This window comes from Monopterus albus, unplaced genomic scaffold (assembly GCF_001952655.1).
Source record: "Monopterus albus unplaced genomic scaffold, M_albus_1.0 scaffold61.1, whole genome shotgun sequence".
NCBI classification, from domain to species: Eukaryota; Metazoa; Chordata; class Actinopteri; order Synbranchiformes; family Synbranchidae; genus Monopterus; species Monopterus albus.
The window spans coordinates 1,300,473-1,308,183 of NW_018127941.1; positions in this window are offsets into that span (position 1 = coordinate 1,300,473).

Genomic DNA, 7,711 nt, shown 5'->3' on the forward strand with positions numbered 1-7,711 from the left:
GAGCGGTTGAATAACAAATGACACTGCTGTATTGATATATTCATTTAACACAAGACACCTGGTATGGGTCCAAGAGGGAGAGTCTGAAACAACAAACACATAAATGTTACAAGCTGTAAACGCTGCAGCAACATACTGTTTTAACAGATGAGGAGAAATCAGTGGATGTAAGCACATGTGCTCCTGCTCTTATTCTGTATGCAGTGAGGTATTCACAACCACACAGTTCTGGACCAGCTCATTTGTGAAAAGCATGCTTAGTGTAAAAATCTAAAACACCATGAAAGGTGAAATGTGATTTTCAAGCCCAAATAGATTCCTTCTGTCATCTAATATCTTTCAAAATCATTTCTCAAACAGGAGCACCGCAGACCGGTCTTAACAGCTCAAATGGCTTACACACTGAAACCAAATCTCTAATTTAAATTCCTCGAAGCATTAACTCCTGTAAAAGATCTATCAGTTATCACTCATCGATTTTTCCATTCACATAAATGTCTTTTAGGGTAACAGAAAATGCTTTTTGTCTGATCTACATGTAAAAAAACAATAGCTTACTGCCAAATCCACCAGTGGGATCAGATTATTTTTGTTTGTTTTGTAATTATTGTGGTTAGTGTTACCTTTACTGATTCAGAAAATAATTTGCATGTATTAGGAAACAATCTTGTTGGGAAAAATAAAAATAAACAATGAAAGAGCGGCTCGCTGCAGACCAAAGAACCAACATGAATACTGTAGGTGATGTTAAAGCAAATCTCAGAGTTAATTAGTTTGTGAAGCAAATCTGAAATATAATATTGTAATAAGAAAAGCAATGCATTTATCAAAAAAATACAGAAGAACACAAGGATTGCTATTGGTCTTCACCTTGTCCATTTGTAAGAAAAAAGATGATTTAATTAGATCATAAATTTGGAAAGTAAATTATTTTACTGTATTCTATTAAAATATGATATACAGCACACAGATACTGCACATAAACAAAAATATCATCAGTTTATTTTCTTTACAAAAACATGATTCTGGGCTCAGATAGAGTCTAGTCTAGTCTCCCAAAATCCAAAACAAAGTTTATACTGGCTCTGTCTCCTAAACATCTCCTATGACAGGGAATTTGGGAGAGGGAAGTAGAAACACTATATTTGCTTTTGTGCTAAACATTTGTGTGAGCCTACACCTGCCTATTTATGAGTAACAGACCCCAAGTAGAAAGCTCTAGTAATCGCTGTCATTACTGATAAGATTATCTACCAGCCTTCTTTCATTTGTTCCTGGGATAGTGACATAAAGGTGCATGCAAGTGTATGCAAATCTAAAAAAAGCAACATGTGGAGAGATATTGATGGAGGGGTGATGCATGCTCTGTTAGGAAACGGAGGCTTGTTAAAACTTGTGTATGTGATTTAGTCAACAGCCCCTTGGGAGCCTTCAAGTCAGTACCAGAGACTGAAAGTCAAACAACTGGTCTTTGTTTCTTGTCTGTAGAATAAAAAATTGATATAGAAAATGAATATATGAATTAGCCTACAAAGGCGCAATTCTTAAATTAGTTAAACCATTTGATAAAATTGAAATAAAATGGAAAAATGATGCAAAACAAAGCAAAGGAAAGGAAACTGTTTTTTCATCTCTGGATCTGTTAACTACTGTGTTCTGTAATTGCTGGGTTTAACTACAGTGTATAATGAATAAGTTTAACAGAGGTGTTGACGTCAGTTGACTATGGTATCATTTGCATTCCTTTCTGTTGAGGTTGTCACAGAAGTGCAAGGTTATAAAAATGTGAAAAACAATTTTTATGGAGTTACACCATTTCAAATGAATAGAGACTTTACAAAACAAAAGTCACCTGTTTTGTGATACTCACTACCTGCCAGGTTTTTGAAAAGGCTGGTGCTTCTCCCGCAATGTTGCAAATTGATAAGGAAACTGATCTAATCTAAATTTAGATCAGCGCTTGTCAGGCAGTGAGTTATGCGCTGGCTAAGCAAACACCAGTGTCATCACATGCTGGCAACTTCTGCTCAGTAAAAGTCTTGTAGTCTTGGCCCCTTGATTCATGCCTACCTTTAGACTTCTTTGAGTTTTTTGGTCTCATTTGCCATAGGTCCTGCTTAAGTTTAGATCATTATACATAAAAAATTTAACAGTGCTAAAACAGTTTTAGGTTTCTTTAGTTGTCATAAACATGACAAGACAGGTTAGGAGGCAAGAATGAACCTCATTTCATTATATGTTAGATAAAGTATCTCAAAGGCCTCTAATATGTTTAACACTTGAGTAGGAGTGACACACACAACAAATTTTGTACTTGTGGTCATGCAAGCTACAGATGACTCCCCAAGGGGCACCTATACTGTGCAGAGTGTTGGTGTTATGTTTAGAGTTGTGTTTCATTGTTCCCAAAGGTCACCACAGAGAGGTACATGGACCGGCCACGGGGCATGTGATCAGAAGGTCACACTGAGGGCACATGGGCTACTGAAATGGCCATAGCCTGGGTAAAAATAAAGCATGCAAGTGTTGTGTTATGGTTATGACAGAGGCATGACTTGGCAAACAAGAACATTTTGGTATTTGAGCAAAAGCACTGACGCACACACACACACACACACACACAGATGGAAAACAAACCAATGGAAGTTAAACTAATTTGGTGTGCACAATGTTGATGGAAAAAGAAACTGACATGGAGACTGGGGCGGGGGCGGATGCTGGAAACCTGGCTGCAGCTGGAAGAATCGGGAATGAACCGAGCCCAACACCAATCATATAAATATTTTTAGAAGCATTTGAGAATCTCTTCCATGAGCAGAGCGCTATCATCTAATTACAAAACTAAAGAAACTGGATAACAAATGACAAATACAGGATAATGGTAAAGGCTACAATGTTGTGCAATGGTAGCACAAATAGATAATCATAAAGACACTGAAATCACTGAGCAATGTCAGTTACACAGCAATATCTAACTAAAGTTAGCTAATGTTAAATAACAAACTACTCATCAAGTAAGTCTGAAACATAAGTATTTTATTGCTTCTAACTAATTCCTTTCATTTGTGAGTGAGAGACTGTTATTCATTGTTCAAAAACTATATAGTGTATGTTTTAATGTATGTTTATTAATTATGTGAATATTGGTTTTCCTAATTGTAGTTAACAGAGATCATGATAATAGCCGACATAGTTGTAAGGAAACATTAGATATGGCCAACTTAACACTACACATAAAAAGAGTCACATTAGTGAGTGGAATCTTTAATTTTTGTATAATTTTAGAATATGCTTACATTTATGGAATAACTGTGGAAGAGTTGCATGGCTGCCAGTGTATGCCGATGATGTTATTCTGTTAATGTGCTGTTGATGCACTGCCACTATTCAATAAGAAGATGTAATGCAGTTTCAGGATATGTTATTATCAGTGAAGTCTTTCAAAGTTTAGTTTAATGCAAAGAAGAGGGGTGAGGGAAGCTTATCTGAAAGTGTTACATTTAAAATGAAACATCAGCGAGTTCAATAATCAACATTAGAGAGTTATGGACACACATGATATGATGATTCATTGCAGGATTAATGCAAACATTTTAGAGGTCACTGGAATGCAATATGTACCCTATACAAGCCTTATACAAACATTGATTCCCTTTTTGTCTTGTCCACAGATTGTGTTTTTGTACAGCAATGTGAATGCTCCAATTCCTGACTGTGTGAAGACGATAAAGCGCAGTAAACACATGAAATATTACTATACACACACACCTACACAGTAACAAAAGCAATATTTATTGAATCATCATTTTTATGTATTTTGATGGTGAGCTCTGGGTTATTTCCCGGGATTAGAACCACTGCTGCTTTTAAGAAGAAGCCTGAATGAGGAATGAACAGGTATCACTTTCAGTAACCTTTGGTGTGAATGATCAACCTTTCCCTTCAATTTTATACATGTTATATTAACTTCATATCATCTTTCCCAAATATAATGCTTAGGCTGTTAAGAGCCATAAACCTATCAACACAGTACTAACAGACTGCAATGAACCTTGGAGAGTCACAAGAGAGGAAGTAGCAAGTCTGACATATCTATACTTTAATGATGTCTGTACTACAGTTCTACAATAGGGAGGCTCAGATGTCATTTATGCATCACCCTAAAAAAAGTTTCCCACAGGGGAAGGGTTATTTGTTGCTTAAGTTCAGACACATTTACAAGTCACATATGACTGTAAATCGTAGTCTTTAAAGTGGTGTTTTATAGAAGCCTTTTTATTCCACCTAGGCTGGTTTGATATTTTACTCAAAACCATTTGCTTGCAAATGAATCACATTCAGACAACTCACTAATTCCTTCCTCTGCCTTTTGTTTTTGTTTCAATTTTTTTTGGGAATAGACAGGTGAGAGAAAAGCTTATGAGAATAAGCTTCAGCAGTGCTCCTGCAGCATTCCCTGCAGCCCTCTTCTGCTTATACCAATACATGACCAGTGAAGGTCTAACAACCTTTGTTCAGAAATACAATGCCTCTGCAGAACCACAACAAGTCATATTGAAAGTGAATGTGGAGACTAACAAATTACATATTTTAAATACGTATATAATATATGTTGAACATTTTCTTCAACAAATCACCTTCAGAAACAGAACAGAAATGTGTCATTTTGCCTTAAAACAAAATATATAGTTTTTTAAATCATTCAAAGTTAATACATTTCTCATTAAAGGTCCATCATATTTCCCTATCTGTTACAGTGTACAGTATAATCAGAGCTCTAGTATGAAGGATTCATTCTCTCACAGTGTTAAATCAATGCAGTTTAAAGCTTATGTTGACCAGGGTCCCTTGGATTGACTTGGAGTGAAAGGGTAACTTGATGCTACCAATTTTTTGTCTACCTGAATTGTGTTCAAACATAGAGGAGTTCTTGCTGGAATAAGGCTTTCCTTTGAAAACAGGGCATGAGGAAGATGGGATGTATTTAGGAGGGGAGCTGCTCAGCTGGTTAAAAAAGAGCCTCACTTCACCACTGCAGGTTCATAGATTTAGCAAACAGCCAAACTGAATAATTAGAAAGCAAAAATAATTTACAATTTATATGAGGTTACATGCCCACAATGTGACTCATGACTTTCGTCCTACAAGGCTCCATGTACAGATTTTAAGGTATACAGTTCATTTCCCCAAAGGTCACAAAAGAAAAAAAAGTGAAAGAATTTTTCTCTGCACACCTAGAAATCTGTTGAAAGTTGTGGTGTAAAGTTCGTGTATTTCAGTTTTGATTTGTACTGTTTTTCCATTTAAACATTAAATAGTTTTAAAAACTGCAAATGCTTTTGACTTTTAATGTATTGAAAGTTGTGCAGCAGTGTGCATAAAACATTATCAGCCAAGGGTTTGGACTCACTTTAGTAATGAGTTGAATGGTAGTGCATCCAAAATATATTAGAAAACTTACCTTGACACAATTAAAACACTAACATTTTGAATTAGGAGACATATCAGGACCTTTTTCAACCAATCAATTCACTAAAGAAAAGACAATTATTGCCAAAATTACTGTCAGAAAAAAGATAGAATTTTTCACAAATTTCATTCAAAATTATATAAAAGTATTCAAAAATATACAACAAATATTCTAAATTATTCACACACAAACAAGACCCACATATAGAAAGTATACAATGTTTCCTCTTCTAATCGAGAGCATGTATGACAAGAATTTGCACATAGAATTGGAGTCGTCAGCCCTCGGCCTTTTGGTTGTGGAGCAATGTCTGAAAGATCAGTTTTTATAAAAATGTCAAAGTGAGCTTAAAAATATGTCAGCATGTGATTTACAAATAGAATTTCAATAAGAACTTAATTTTGAAAAGTATACAGCAACAGGCTCAAGGGGTTTGACTGAACCTTTCTCTTCTTGTGCATTGATTCTTTAAGCTGGACAGCCAATCAGAATGGTAGCTCTCACTAACTGGGTCCATGACCGATTCAACGTGCTGAATCCTCTGAAAAGCTGCCAACAGTGTCTCATGAATACCAACAGTGTGGGACACACAAAACTAAGCTGACAGACTCTCACCAATGCCCCAACAGTGCCAACCATCAGCTTGTTGGCTTTAGACAGCACACACCAGTCACTGTGGCTGGAGGCAGAAGTCCTTACACTAGGTCACTTGCAATAACAGACTTATTACTGGAAAAAAAAGCCATGTTTTCACAACCAAGCTGTCAACTCAACTCTCCTGGTATGGTGGAAGGCCAACAAGAACCCCCACACCCACCTTTTACACCCATCTGGCACAACCTTCCTTCTGGTGTGGAAAAAACCTTGGTACCACAAGTTTTAATCTTAACTTCTATCATCTCACTTAATAAAAAAATGTACATCATTCATTGCTAAACTCCAGCAGTTTTATAGATCGCATCTATCCAAACATAAACTACACATAGCAGGACTCAGTGACTCTAACCCAGGTATGGGCAAACTACAGCCCGTTAGGCTTTTTAATCCAGCCCGCCGAACTTGTCCAAATTATACTATTAAATTATGTTATTATTAAACCTCATTTGTTTTGCCTTTTCCCTATGTTATCATTAAACCTCAGTCGTTTTGCCTTTTCCCTGCAATGCCCGCGTTTCCCCCAGCAGATGGTAGATCACTGCATCATTCAACAGGAATCTCTGTGCAAGTCTGTATTACAGCTTAATTATGTTGTGAATCCAGTCGTAAAACTTGTTAACTTTATACGAGCAAGGGGACTTCAGCAGCGTCAGTTTATTATGTTACTGGAGGAAACCGATGCGGATCACCAGGACTTACTTTACCTCACTCATTTTCCCACACTAGCCATGCAGAAAGAGGCCACCCGAAACACGAAGAAATACAGCAAATCATGGGACGACCTGCAGTCGGTTCTCTCATTTTTTAAAAATTGACAAGTCACTTCAGCTGGTGTCCTGTCCCCTATCACAAGACCCTGAAACAGCACCACCGGAGCTGCAATTGGAACGAATTGATCTTCAGTCTGACTCAGTTTTCAAGGAGAAGTTCAGCTCTCTTAAACTGAATGACTTTTATGCTTCACTTAATGAAGCCACATTTCCAAACTTCCGGAGGACGGCACAGAAGATGCTGGCATTGTTTGACTCAACCTATGTGTGTGAGCAGACGTTCAGCGTCATGAACATCAACAAAGCCAGTCACAGATCCATGTTAACTGACCAACACCTCAGATCAATCCTGAGAATAGCCACAACAAAACTTACTCAAGACTTTGACCAACAACAACAGACCAACAGTCTTTTGACCTCAGCATTCAAATCTCCACTGTCTGCCTGGAGACTTGTTGGTCACTTCTGCAAAATCTTCTTAAAGAGGTTCATACATGGCTCTGTAACAACAACAAAATATAATGTATACCACTCAGCTCAAAAACAGCAACAAAGTCTCATTTATTCAGTTACTCAGTGATTAAACCTCTTTAGAGATCATTCTGTGGCTGTGGCTCAGTAGGTACGTAGAGTGGTCATCCCCAAAATGGAAGGTCAGCGGCTCTCCCCAGTCCACATGTCAAAATGTCCTTGGGCAAGACACTGAACCCTGAGTTGCTCCGAATGGCCAGAGGGACAGTGCCATCATCAGTGTGTGTGTGTGTGTGTGTGTGTGTGTGTGTGTGTGTGTGTTGGTGTCTGAGATGGCTGTCTT